Raw genomic sequence first — 15,278 nt, forward strand, 5'->3', positions numbered from 1 at the left:
GCGATTCTGATCCCGGATTTTTCACTCGTACTTCCATCGCCCTACCGAGAAAACCGACTGACCAACGAATATTGTAGCGCGATTCTGAACCCGGATTTTTCACTCGCACTTCCATCGCCCTACCGAGAAAACCGACTGACCAACGAATATTGTAGCGCGATTCTGATCCCGGATTTTTCACTCGCACTTCCATCGCCCTACCGAGAAAACCGACTGACCAACGAATATTGTAGCGCGATTCTGATCCCGGATTTTTCACTCGCACCCCCATCACTCTTACCTGAAAATTGTCTGCCATTCGAAAATTCTCAAGCTAATCTGATTCCGCATTCCACACTCGCGCTTGCATGGCTCTACCGAGAAAACCGACTGACCAACGAATATTGTAGCGCGATTCTGAACCCGGATTTTTCACTCGCACTTCCATCGCCCTACCGTGGAAACCGACTCAAAAATGGCCAGGCCCACTATGCAGACTTGAGCAAAACAAACAAAATCGTCGTTTTTTATTGCTATAACAAGAAGTAGCCGTCCCCTACGGATTTAAACCAAACAGTTATTGAAAAACTGGATATCTTCTCTTTTTCTTCTCAATGGCTCTACGTCCCCACTGGGACTTGGCCTGCCTCGCTTCAACTTAGTGTTCTTTGAGCACTTCCACAGTTATTAATTGAAGGGCTTTCTTTGCCAGCCATTGCATGAATTTGTATATTGCGAGGCAAGTACAATGATACACTATGCTCAGGGAGTCGAGAATTTTTTCCCGACCGGAACAGGAATCGAACCCGCCGTCTCCGGATTGGCGATCCATAGCCTTAACCACTAGGCTAACTGGATACCCCGGACTACTGGACTGGACTGGAGGCTCTCTTGCAGGCATAATCAACGTGGTTACCGAAGGTAACCTCACCGTCGATCATCATCCCAAGTGTTTGACAGAGCGCTTCAAAGTGATTATACAGTCGGCTATACTAATCACCACTTGCTGTTTAGGCTTACGGTTGTTAAGAACCACCTCCACAATTTTTTGGTGAACCAATTCCAGTTGCTTGGAGCTCGCCCGCTCTTCCACATCCGCAATCGAGTCACAGCAGTCAGTTCCACTTCTATGATAGATTCACCGTAAAATTCCAGCGAATATCTTCAGCGAAGCCGGCGACGGCCACGCCCACCAGGAACTGCAACCTCAACACCGTGTCGTACATGACACTTCATAACATCGGACCCAAGATGGTACCTTGTAGAACTCCATAGGTTATGTGAAAGCACTTCCGACCCCGCGCCAAGGTCTTCTAACCCGCGCCAGTACAAACACATAGGTATGATATTTAAAAATTGAATTATAACGACCTTGGTTGCATTGCGCTTGAGATTGATCTTTTTTTTATTGATCGCCCATAGTTGCTACCCTAGTATCGTTAGATCAGCTTCACTAACACACATAACCAATGAGATAGCTGCTTGGGACTAGCAGGCATCCTCAGTGGGTTGTCCCAAAATTGCACATGGTCAAAAAGCTTGAGGGCTTACCCGGCAAATGATAGCTAAGCTGCCGTAATTCTGCAAAGTGACGTAAGCGACATTGATAGTTTTGGCCCATTTTTTGGATATTCTGCATAAAACTCTTGCTTATTCTCTAAGTTTCTTTTCATAGATGATAGATTACGACCAGATCTTGCATTCTAATACAGCAGGCATACAACAGTGTTATTTTTACACCAGATATTATATGGCCGGGGTTCTGCTAAACCGAACTAAGCGCCAAAAACTTTATTCCGAGATAATTAAGCTTAAAGTTCAACCACTCACAAATTAACAACAGCTAAGATTATTTGAAACTTTTCCACAAACATGTTAACTTACAAGCCTTTATGAATCATCAGAGACGAAGAATACATGTAAATTATTTGAAATCATTGATATAATTACATTTAATTTTTCAGTACTTCGCACTCAGTTCACTTTGGCTGAACAAAAACATTGGAATATGGTTTATAGTTCAGTGTGGCTGGCTGTGTTTCTTAGTTTCATAGAAAACCATTCGGATTGTAAAAAAAACTCGAATTTTCATCGTCTATGAAATTCAAATCGATTTCACTCACAATTCTTTACATGAATCAGAGAGGACGCGTATATTATGGTAGCATGGAGGTTTCAAAACAGTTTGAAATATGAACGGCGGAAGCCCCGGAAGCCCTCCCAGCTCAGCCCTTCCCACCTATGTTTTTTATAGGCGGTGCATGTGCAGGCACAGAGCAAGAGTGATTATGTAAAATGATGTCCTTGCATGTCCTGAGATCCTGAGATGTGAAAATGGAGCAATTTGTGTACTTCAAATTTATACTGGTCGAAGAAAACCATGGAAATGATCTGCCAAAGTGAACTAGAACAATAAAAAATCGAAAATATTAAAGTGATTTGAACTTGGGTCCTTTAAGTGATAACCAAGCACGTTACCTCTAGGTCATTTGACTTAGCTGATGGTCAGTCGTTAAGTCTGAATCAAGTTCTACACATTCTTCTCTAGCATGGTTTTCGTGAAAACGCCATTTTTCGATCAGCCAAAGCGAACCAAGTATTTGATTTTTTTCAAGCTTTATTATTCTTATTTGCCTTGTTGTTCAATGACGGCTTCTGTGTTAAATTATCAGTATGAGGTGTGTCGACATAACGCAGGTATTTAAGACCAGTTGATTTTTGTATTGTTGAGAATAAATAGATTCTAAAATGCTGTGGATTTGGTTCGGTCTGGCTGAATGTGATTTGGAAAAATGACGATCAGCACCATCGAAACATAGTTGTATCCTCCAACATCCGTACTTCTAATAACGTGTTCAATTCTCCTACAGATTGTTACTATGAGTCGGTTGGAAGTCAGAAATTTGACGGCGATGAGCATAACTTGAAATGTTCTTCAGCTGGACCAACACTAAAACATTTCGCTGATTCTATGGAATGGTTTACAGTTCACTCTGGTTGGATGCAATTTTATTTTTTGTATGTTCTGCCAAACAGAAATTATGAATTTACTCCACGAAAAGCTGTCAGAATTACTGCATTTTTACATGGATGGAGGATCATCAATTTCTTCATCCAATGGTAAAGAAAACTCAATTTTTCAAAAAATGGTCTTTGGTTCGGTTTAGCAGAATCCCGGCCATATATAACTAGCTGTCCCGGCAAACTTTGTCTTGCCAAGCTGTGGAGGTTTGACAACTGTTGAAGTCATAACGTCACCGCACTCTAGATTGGTTTCATTTCAATCGTGTTGATTTCCTTCCCAGCTCACAAAAATCAGTATTTTATTAATTTTCTAACTTTTCTAGTTGTTTTTCGTAACTTTTTGGACATTTAAACATAGCCACCATGAAAATGAATCGAACCATGCAAGAGCCATCTTAATCGGTTCAACCGTTTGTGAGTTTTGTTGCCTCAAAGGGACTTCAAACTCATTTTTATATATGTACTAGCTGTCCCGGCAAACTTTGTCTTGCCAGCTGTGGTGGTTTGACAGCTGTTGAGGACATCGCAGCAACGCACTCTAGATTGATTTCAATCCAATCATGCCAAATTTCTTTCCGGCCCATGAAAAATTACTATTTTTACATTTTTATACTTTTTTTGTGATTTTTGTAATTTTTTGTACATATAAACACAGCCACCACGAATATGAATCGAACCGTGCAAGAGTCATGCTGATCGGTCCACCCGTTCTTGAGTTTTGTTGCCTCAAAGGAACCTCAAACTCATTTTTATATATATAGATATAGATACACCAAAAATATCGAAATTTTGAATGGCGCTTACGTCACTTTGCATAATTACGGCAGTAAGGGTGTTATAAACAAACTTTTGTATGACGGCAACTTTCAGAAATGACGTTTAGAGGTAGCCCCGGCGAGATTTTTGAAAAATGGCTATTTTTCGTAATAAATTTCATACAATTATTTTTTACCGTACAAAAATTGGCAATACCCCCTATTTTTATATTTTTTACAGCGGAAAAAAATTAACGACATGTTTTGCAGGTAACTTTTTCATACTGAATTTTTGAATTTACTAAAAAATTTCATTTTTTGATATATGTACTGTACTGTACATTTTACCCATCATAAAAAGAATCTGAATCTAATGCCAATTTAAAACAATTTCCATAAAAAGATAGGAAATTTTATGAGGAAAATCTTTGCCGAAGACAGCATGGCATTTTTTCTATCCGTTTAAAAGTTATTCAAATTTTTTTTATCTGTTTTAACGAGATTTTTAGCCCTAGGCTAGTTCATCTCGGGACCCACGCTTTACTTCCCTTCCGAAGGAAGAACTCACATTTTGTGAGTTTGTCGGGAGTGAGATTCGATCCCAGGATCTCGGCGTGATAGTCAAGTGTTCTAACCATCACACCAGGTCCGCTCCACTATTCACAATTAATTATTTGGTAAAATTTGAATTTTTAGGGTTTTTTCTAAAAATGTCACATAAGAACTTCCCAAAAACACATACAAAGTAAAAAAAAATCACGTTTGCTCAACAAGTTTTTGTCTTGATTGTGTTATGGAGTTATGGTGACATCATTAATGTTTTTTTTTTGTTATTCAATCTCTTCATATAGAAATTAACTAGCAAAAATTTCTTGAAAAGCTAGCTCTCTTGACAAGCTTCGTACTGCCTATTGATTTTTAAAAGATATTCTTTACAAAATGTTGAGCCATATTTTCGCGTTTATCGTACTTTCCTGTCGATATTCTCAATTATTTTTCTACACGAAGACGTTTGAGTCCTGGACCCGTGAAACAGCCCAGGAAACAGTGGCAAAGTGAATAAAGGCGAATACGTTGATCCTTACCAAATTCAAATCGCGATTACGAACATCTTACGTAAGAATGCCAATTTTTAGATGCTAAGTTTCAATTCAAGACATTCTAAAAAGCAGAGCATGTCTTTTTTACATTTACTGACATGAACTATCTTACCAACACTGAAAATAAGATACACGAAAAAAAAAACCATATTGAATGTATAAGAAAATGTTATACTTTTTTGCCATTTCGTTTTCCTCATAAATCTCATCTGGAAGTGTAATATGAAGCATAACATACAACTAACAAAATCTATAACTTTAGCTTATGAGTGTTATTTAGTATTTTTAATAACTTGTATTAGAAGTGTTATAGTACGTATGCGTCGAACCTAATGAATTTTATTGCCGTATATTTTGATTATTAACGTTGAAGCATTCGTCATTGAAATCATCGTCATCATCAAACATTTGAAAGCAGTTTTTCCGTCCAAATCAAACAGTTTTGCAACGAAAATGGATTCACTGCATTCCACATGAGGAATGTAATACAGTGAATACATTTTCGTGGTCATTGTTTTGATTTACAACGAAAAAACTGCTTTTCTATTTCCGAAAAATGATGACGAATGCTTGAGCCTTAACAATTTCAATTCATGGTGAAAAAAAACGAAAAAAGGATTTTGGAACAGTCGAAAAAACTTTATTCTATAATTTAAATCGCCATTACAACGTTAACTTAACAAACGAACATGAACCGATTCTACGACCCTCCCAAAGCTGCTCCGTGCTGAAGGAATCTTCCCCCGTAGCATTCCACTGCGCTTGCTTCCACAGCAGCCGCACTTCCACCGGATCCCAGAGCGACGCAGTTGGTGATCCCTTTCAGCCCTCCGCCATACATTCACGATCAGCTCAAGGCTGGGCTGCTCTCGAGAACGCAACTACGATGACGATCTTTCTCTAGATGCCAGTGGACCTTTATTTCCCAAACCAAGGAACTCGAAAGCGCCGGAACGAGTATTGCGATCTCGATTGCGATGGTAGGGAACTTTCTTGGGATCATTTTCCTGTTGAACAGAAAAGTTGTGTTAGCGTATAGAAATAAAGAAAATTTATGTATAATACCTACCGTGATCTTTAAGCGCTTCCTTTTTGCGCAATTAGCTCTGCCATTCGATGAGTTTTCCTTGAGTTTTAAACAAGGTTTTAAAAGAAACAGGGGAAAGCATACTTTCCAGTCCATGCCGAAGCAAAGCGATGATAACAATGGCTTCCTCCATTGAATTTACGGCGAAAACGTTTGTTTGTATTGGAGTAAATTTTCAAAGCACGATCTCATATAATGTATTAGTTAAAACTTATACTTTTTCACCATAACACAAAACTTATACAAGGTATAAGAAAATGTTATATCTTTCAATATGTTTCCAAATAAACATAATTAATTGATGTTATGAAATCAATTACGGTGTAACTAATGAAAAATATCAATCAATCCTTATATATTAAATAACTAGCTGTACCCGGCAAACTTTGTCTTGCCTACTGCGTTTTTTGACGTTTCAAGTCCCTAGTCAAGCCAATGTTCCCGTTCAAAATGTAAGAAAACCCAATTTTCAAAAACTTTCAATTTTCCCATGTTTTTTTCCTCATAAAGCTTCCTTGGGTGAAAACTAACAGAACAAAACTTAGACGACCCAAATCGGATCATCCGTTCGCAAGTTATGCGCGGTCCCACGTATGCCACTGCATTTATATATATATATATATATATAGATAGATAGATTAAATTTCTTTTCGTGTACACCGAGGCAAATTGAAACGGATGGGATAAGATGAACCAGTGAGTTAACGTAATGTTATCCAAGGTTTTTTTTTTCAAAGTGATTACGGCGGTAGCAACACTGTGCTTATGTCAATTTCTTGATTTTGCTTTGGCTGACCAAGCCATGTGGGAAATTACACTGTTGAAAATGCTTTGACATCCATGTGCACAACAGAACATGTGCTCGATGAACAAATTGAGATTTGAAATTATGAAAAGAAATCCACGTACTCCGGTGAGACTCGAACTCACGACTCCCAATTCGCTAGACGGGCGCTTCTATTCCTTCAAGCTACGGAGTCACTCGACTATCTCCGTCGCCAGCAGGCCTACACGCTAAGGTCAGTTTACCTATTTTTCTAAAATATGGGTAAATTTTACTCAAATTTGCGTAAACTTTACGCAAATATGGGTAAATAAAACTCATATTTTGCAAAAGTGCACATTCGCATTTATGGGTAATATTTACCCATATTTGGGTTACAATTAGATACACATTACCCATATTTGAGTCTATTTTACCTATATTTGAGTATCATTTACGCATATTTGCGATTGTGCACTTTTTGGAAAAAAGGTAAACTGACCTTAGCGTGTAGAACTGAACTCGATTCCACAATCGCACATGGTTATCTTCTTTTCACAATCCAAACCCCCTTCGGATGGGATTAGATGAACATCTAACACATTGTCTGTTGTGCACATGTATGTCAAAGCGGGAGAGGAAGTTATTTTTAATTGTCGAGAGCTTCGGGCACTGCCTCCCAATCACTTATTGGTATGGCAATTAGTGTGCAGTCGGACTCTCGACGGGTCGGTCCTCGGCCGACCGAATACGGTAAGGGTGACCGTAGCACCTTACAAATGTCAATTTCTTGATTTTGCTTTGGCTGACCAAGCCATGTGGGAAATTACACTGTTGAAAATGCTTTGACATCCATGAATAGAAGCGCCCGTCTAGCGAATTGGGAGTCGTGAGTTCGAGTCTCACCGGAGTACGTGGATTTCTTTTCATAATTTCAAATCTCAATTTGTTCATCGAGCACATGTTCTGTTGTGCACATGGATGTCAAAGCATTTTCAACAGTGTAATTTCCCACATGGCTTGGTCAGCCAAAGCAAAATCAAGAAATTGACATTTGTAAGGTGCTACGGTCACCCTTACCGTATTCGGTCGGCCGAGGACCGACCCGTCGAGAGTCCGACTGCACACTAATTGCCATACCAATAAGTGATTGGGAGGCAGTGCCCGAAGCTCTCGACAATTAAAAATAACTTCCTCTCCCGCTTTGACATACATGTGCACAACAGACAATGTGTTAGATGTTCATCTAATCCCATCCGAAGGGGGTTTGGATTGTGAAAAGAAGATAACCATGTGCGATTGTGGAATCGAGTTCAGTTCTAGGCCTGCTGGCGACGGAGATAGTCGAGTGACTCCGTAGCTTGAAGGAATAGAAGCGCCCGTCTAGCGAATTGGGAGTCGTGAGTTCGAGTCTCACCGGAGTACGTGGATTTCTTTTCATAATTTCAAATCTCAATTTGTTCATCGAGCACATGTTCTGTTGTGCACATGGATGTCAAAGCATTTTCAACAGTGTAATTTCCCACATGGCTTGGTCAGCCAAAGCAAAATCAAGAAATTGACATTTGTAAGGTGCTACGGTCACCCTTACCGTATTCGGTCGGCCGAGGACCGACCCGTCGAGAGTCCGACTGCACACTAATTGCCATACCAATAAGTGATTGGGAGGCAGTGCCCGAAGCTCTCGACAATTAAAAATAACTTCCTCTCCCGCTTTGACATACATGTGCACAACAGACAATGTGTTAGATGTTCATCTAATCCCATCCGAAGGGGGTTTGGATTGTGAAAAGAAGATAACCATGTGCGATTGTGGAATCGAGTTCAGTTCTAGGCCTGCTGGCGACGGAGATAGTCGAGTGACTCCGTAGCTTGAAGGAATAGAAGCGCCCGTCTAGCGAATTGGGAGTCGTGAGTTCGAGTCTCACCGGAGTACGTGGATTTCTTTTCATAATTTCAAATCTCAATTTGTTCATCGAGCACATGTTCTGTTGTGCACATGGATGTCAAAGCATTTTCAACAGTGTAATTTCCCACATGGCTTGGTCAGCCAAAGCAAAATCAAGAAATTGACATTTGTAAGGTGCTACGGTCACCCTTACCGTATTCGGTCGGCCGAGGACCGACCCGTCGAGAGTCCGACTGCACACTAATTGCCATACCAATAAGTGATTGGGAGGCAGTGCCCGAAGCTCTCGACAATTAAAAATAACTTCCTCTCCCGCTTTGACATACATGTGCACAACAGACAATGTGTTAGATGTTCATCTAATCCCATCCGAAGGGGGTTTGGATTGTGAAAAGAAGATAACCATGTGCGATTGTGGAATCGAGTTCAGTTCTAGGCCTGCTGGCGACGGAGATAGTCGAGTGACTCCGTAGCTTGAAGGAATAGAAGCGCCCGTCTAGCGAATTGGGAGTCGTGAGTTCGAGTCTCACCGGAGTACGTGGATTTCTTTTCATAATTTCAAATCTCAATTTGTTCATCGAGCACATGTTCTGTTGTGCACATGGATGTCAAAGCATTTTCAACACTGTGCTTATGTTCTACACCGCACCCTTTCCCTACATTTGCTTCTAGGAGCCTCTATTTTTGTTTCAACACACAGAAGTACGTAGGCGTGTGTGGCCCAAGTCGACACTGTTTGGCCTGCGTTGAACAAAAATAGTTTTACTAAAAGTTTCCCCTTTTTTCTTTTTGTCAATTGTTTTTTTAGTATGATCCATGTAATTAGTTAGGTTCTTGTCAATTTGTCAGTTATTCGAAGTAGATCTCCAAGGTAACAGTCAATTAAGTCATTCTGAACTGTTCTATCATAGCAGCTTTAGTCTTTGCTTTATTGAAGTGTAGTTTTATTGGAAATATGTTGAATGTCGTTATTGAAAAGATACGTCTAGAACTGTGTCCTGCTAGTTGTTCCGTCATGCACATACCTCATGTCTTAATAATGCCTAGGAGATTAACGAAAACACGTATGTTCGGTCAGATGTCCACTGCGTAGAAAGTCAAGGAAAATAGGTTTCTTTATTGTCAGTTGTTATGTAAGCCTCGCTTGAAGCACTGCCCGTGAGAACCCTGGCATCTGTACACCAACTTATCCGTATCTTCGTACACAGATAAATACTGTACTGTCAACCGGCGAAAAGCCTACGGGTAAACATTAAAAAAAATGAATAATAATGCTGTCTAGCGCAATGTTTCCTATCGGCCATTATTGTAGTCTAGTCCCAACTGCAAGCTTTTTTTCCAATCTTAGCGTCAATTGTCTTCTAGATACTTCCAGACAGATTCATCTAATCAGTCGAACCCGTATGTTAAAATATAGTCGATTCTGTGTCAAATTGTTTTCTTGATTTTTACTTCTCTGTGTTCATCTCTTGTGTCCTTAAAATGTCATCGGTCCAAAACCAACAGAAACATGTAACTGAACTTCTGATATTTTTTCTGTTGGTGTCATAACATCATCTAAGAGATAAACAAAAATTGCTTGTCAACTATTATGTATTCATCCCCCTACAAATACTATGAAAAATATTCAAATTCGTTCTGTCCTATCGGTCCTATCAAGATAAACTATGTCATTTTCTCATACGTGGCCTAGAAATGTCAACCTAGTCATACAAAAGTAACGTTGTTCAATTAATAAAAAGCAGTCAGTTTTTTGTCCAGTCCAAACTGTCACGTCAAGTGTTCGCACGTTAGCTTCGAATCTATCAGCACAATTAAGTGCTGCAAATCTCCTTCCCACTATTAATTTTTCGGTTGATTTTAATTGCTTTATTTAAATAAAATATAATAAAGTATAACATTGTAGAAATTCGAAAAAGCGACTATGACATCAATAAATTACTAATCAAAATCAACCGAGAAACGTGGGAAATAGAGCCCAAACAACATTTTGAAGTCAGCTGGCTGTAAAAGGTTCCAAAACCAGTCACAAATCCTATAAAACTTTTATTAGGATTTGTAACGATCATCAAAACCTTTTCAAATCCAACTGATTTGGAACTATTGCTTGGGAATAGACTCTACTGAGCCCTGGCGGTTCCTCCGTGTTTATCGAGCATGTCTGATGCATATGATCAGCCATACTCCATCTGCAGCAGCCGGTTCGTGATGAATCGTTGGAGGCGCATTAAAGTGTTAAAAAGGTGATATGTTTCACTAAAGAACACTACATTACAATAATCAAAATGAAACTCCTTCACTTTAATACCGTCAACCCCTGCGAACTTGGCCAGGGTTGTTATCCAAGGTTAGAACAATTTGATTACCATAACACATACACGGCATACAATAAGACAAGGTAGGCTATTATTGGTAAACAAAAGTTTTGGACGTAAACAAGTGACGTCATTTTTATCTTCCTATATGTTGATCCAAATGATAGGGACTACTAGAACGTTTTATTCATGCCTTTGAACGATTTGAACAACATCATTGAAAACCAAAACGGCATGTTCTGCGGAATGTATCACCTTTTAAATGATATCCCGCATAACCATGAACCATACTAGTACTCTTTGCCATACTGTTCGAAATTATTCATTACAGTACCCCAACAGTATAGTATAACATCTAAAGCAACAATAAACCAACAGTACCATGAATGAATTCAACAGTTTGATAGATGGTTCTCGGGCAAATAACAGTATGGGGAATAGGCGGTTAAGTTATGTTACAATGAAAAAACACCAATTTTCTCGAACAAAATTTTTCGTTTACAGTTTGTCAAAAGGTCAATATACTATCCATTTTTTGCTCAGTTCACTGTTCAGCTCACTGTTCTAGAACAGTTAAACTGTAAAATCGGAAAGAAAATTGGCAATGCATATGTAACTGTTGCTTTATTGTACAATATGGTTCAAAGGTAATATAATATACAGTTGTGATGCAGTTAAAATTTTAGAATAAAACTAGCACAATATTCAAATGATTGAAGTGTTTTTATTCAAACTACATAAAAAAGAATTCCTAAATCAAAATATGCTCATTTTACTCATCTTACCCCTAGTAGGTGCCAGCAAAAGCATGTAAAACATCGATACGAATAAATTGAAATAGTTTAAGCGGGTTTCCTTCTCGAGCTTCCGGTCCGGTGGTTCTTAAACATCCTTCTTTTCAATCTTTTCATAAAATACCAGCTCGACGTGACCATCACTACGGATAATCCTCCAATTCCTTGCTTCGTACGGATTTGTACCAGTTAGTCACCTCAAAAAACATCGTTGACCGGGTCGAGCCGATTTGGATCAGCTTCTTATGCATCCGTGTTGCACTGTGTGAATTAGGAGCAGCAGCACCGAAAGGGCTTTTTTTAGGGTAATTAGATGCTGGTTGAGGTATACTAAGGTGATGTAGCTGTGGTACTTTGAAATGATCACCACGTCCGGTTTGTAAATAGGTCCTAAGAGGGAAAGAAAATTCGTAAATGTTTGGAAAATGTTAAGTTAATGCGAGGGAAAAACTTACCAATTTCTCTCAAAATGCATTTCCGATACCGGTTGCAGACCTCGTTGCAAGCTGTTTCTAATCCACTGTGGGAGTTTTGAAGGGGTTATTTTAGTAAATAAACAAGAATTTTCATTACTTACAGGAGGAATACCCTTTCGAGTTGCTGGATTTCCTGGTGAATTCTAAAGAACCGATTTTCACTGTGGATGCGGATCGTTCAAGGCAAATTTTGCTGTTTTTTTTTCACTTTGTGAAAAACAAAACGAACAGCTTGCTGCATTTTTCAGTATAATGTCGCACACACAAACTAATGTGTGGAACTGTTTACCATACTGTTGCCTAGGAGTAAAACATAATGAAGTGTGAACGTGTTAGTTTGATGTTGAAATCCAAACAGTAACTGTTTGACAGAATGTGGACTCACATTTCTACTATTCCTTTCAGCATTATCTTTCAACAATGTGCGGACATCATAACATATTGTGACTTTTTGATATGGGTTTGAAAAACCGTGTTATACAATCCAATGCTTTAGGTGTCATATTGTTGGACGTAAAGGAGACTGTTTGTGGTAAACTGACACTAAGTGGTAGAAGACATTTACTGTTTGGACCTCAAGGCAGAATGTTATTTTCTATGCGAGATAGAAAATGTGCCGTGCGTCTGATTGTGTATTATGCTCATATAAATCATTGTTAGTACATAACCGTTAAAAATGCCATGGCCTACTGAGGCATCTTAAAATGGTACCTAATGATAAAATTTCTCGCTAGTAGGTACCTTTCTATATCAAAGAAAATGGATTTGTCAACGGAAACAAAAATTCAATAAATGATGCCACTATAATTCCCAAACACAATGAAGACAAAAACTTGTTGAGTATAAGTGATTTTTTACTTTGTATGTGTTTTTGGGCAGTTCTTTTGTGATTTTTATTTAAAAATACCTAAAAATCAAAATTTTACCAAATAGTAAATCGTGAATAACTCTAAAACGGATAGAAAAAATGCCATGCTGTCTTGCAGATTTTCCTCATAAAATTTCCTATCTTTTTATGGAAATTGTTTAAAATTGGCTCTAGGTTCAGATACTTTTTATGATGGGTAAAATGCACAGTATATCAAAAAAAAGACAAATTTTAGTAAATTCAAAATTTCAGTATCAACAAGTTACCTGCAAAACATGTCTTTAATTTTTCCCAGGTAGTTTGGATCCATATCAAGCTGTAAAAAATAAAAAAATAGTGGGTATTGCCAATTTTTGTACGGTAAAAAGCACTAGTTTACAGCATTTTTGAACTCGGTAAGCTGATGATCATTTTTGGTGTAGAATCATGCGCTGATTTCGAAAACGCGAAAGAAAAAAATTACAGCAGAGCGGAAATTTTTTCGACTTTCCATACAAGGTTGAGGATTTGAAATCGGTTTTTGTTCTATGTTTAAGCAAAGTCGCTCACTTCAAACATCTCATTCTCCGTAATCAATGCTTCGATTGAGCTGCAATTTTTACTGTAACTCGCCTACATATGATATGTCAACTAAACGTCGAGAAAGAATTTTTAAGTTGGTTTTTTCTTATTGAAAAAATACATTTCTTCAAAAAATTTTTGTCAATGGTTGCTACTCCGTTATTGATCTGAGCTGGTACCAATTGCACTGAGATCCAAATGAATAAGGGCTGGGACACTCCACTTATTCTCAAAGTGCAATTCTAGCAGCTCATACATTTTGGATCAATACCGGCGCCGGCCACGTCCCTATAGTCAGTTGGGAAGGGAAAGGAATGTTAGAGTGCGCTGGTTGTTGCTACTAAAGACCGAGATCACCTCTGCATCCCCACATCCAGCACGGACTGGGGTATTTGTTAGACGGAAAGGATGGGAGATCTGGGAGTCACCGTTGGGTCGGTGATGCGATCGGGGTTATTTATAGTGTTCGTAAGGTGATAGATTGTGTGGTGAATGAGCGGCAAGCGGCACAGCACGCTTTTTGTTGTATAACTTGTAGGCGTTATTATACACTGTGCTGTGAGTGGAAATTGGAAGTGAGGGAAACGACTTTTTTCCAATTCGTTTCTGGTTCTAGCGATGGCTATGAACATATGAATATACATGAGTTGTATATGTAGAGAAGAGAGAGAGAGAGAGAGAGAGAAAGTGGATAGAAAGATACAAAGTAGGATGAAAAGGGACGGGCCAGGGATTGAACCCATGACCTTCTGCATACGAATCAGAAGCGGTAGCCACTAGATCACCAAGCCCGTCAAAACTCGATATTGAGCTAAAACTCAAACACTGTTCTACTTAAAATTTTTTGAAGGTCGGTTTCGAAATCAGCACTAAATTTTGCTTCAAAAATTTTGGTCGTTGACAGAAGTTCACGACTTTCGTTTTATTTTACAAACTTGTGTTATAGGACGGAATCATAAGGCGCAATCTTCAAGATATGCTAAAAGTATGTGATGAGGATATAATTAACAACAACCTTCAAGCTAGGGAATTCAGAATAGACTAAAGTCTAATTTATTTTACATTCGTCTACTGAGCCCTTCGGCTCAGACGATTACTCGTTTCACATCTCGGGTTCAACCGATGAAAGCGCTAGGGATGCGCAGGAAATATATAACAATTCTTCCCCTTTTACAAAGTTGAATTTCATTCAGAACTTGACATATGCTTAGACTATCAAAAATACAGTACACAAATTGATAAACAGAAACAACACTAATTGTAATAAACCTAAGGAACACACTATATAATAAACTGAACAACTCGAAATACGGATTTCCGCACGTTCATTGATGAAGCCTTTTAATCTCCAAATCTCGTATCCCTTCGGATTCCGTCTTAGATCTTCGTCCACCGATGTCTTGCCCAATGTCGCCTTGCCTAATCGTCATTGATTTATACAGCTTTAAACTAGTCACCAAAGCATTCCTCATCCGCATTTGCAGCTCGTGACCGCTATCGTTCTCTTGATACCACCGTTTAACGCCTTGCCTTGGAATCTGCTGAAGTTCATCCTCGCCATTGAGCGCTGTGACTGGAGCATGTGACATTTGCCTTGATATTGCCTTGATTATACTAAACGTTAATCGCTGTGTCATGGTACCGATA

The 15,278-nt window shown here is 38.8% G+C and overlaps 1 protein-coding gene and 1 long non-coding RNA gene across 3 annotated transcripts in view; one reads left to right on the forward strand and one right to left on the reverse strand.

Moving 5' to 3' along the window:
* The window catches only part of LOC115253526 (chaoptin-like), a 256,460-nt gene that overhangs the window by 137,744 nt on the left and 103,438 nt on the right, over window positions 1-15,278 (forward strand). The gene's annotated exons all lie outside the window — the stretch shown is intronic.
* On the reverse strand, window positions 7,570-13,316 carry LOC134285036 (uncharacterized). The gene is made up of 3 exons (XR_009996102.1): window positions 12,304-13,316; window positions 12,182-12,246; window positions 7,570-12,116 (listed from the first exon to the last, which is right to left on the reverse strand). It is a non-coding gene; the product is annotated as an uncharacterized LOC134285036 (long non-coding RNA).

This window comes from Aedes albopictus, chromosome 1 (genome assembly GCF_035046485.1).
Source record: "Aedes albopictus strain Foshan chromosome 1, AalbF5, whole genome shotgun sequence".
Taxonomy (NCBI): domain Eukaryota; kingdom Metazoa; phylum Arthropoda; class Insecta; order Diptera; family Culicidae; genus Aedes; species Aedes albopictus.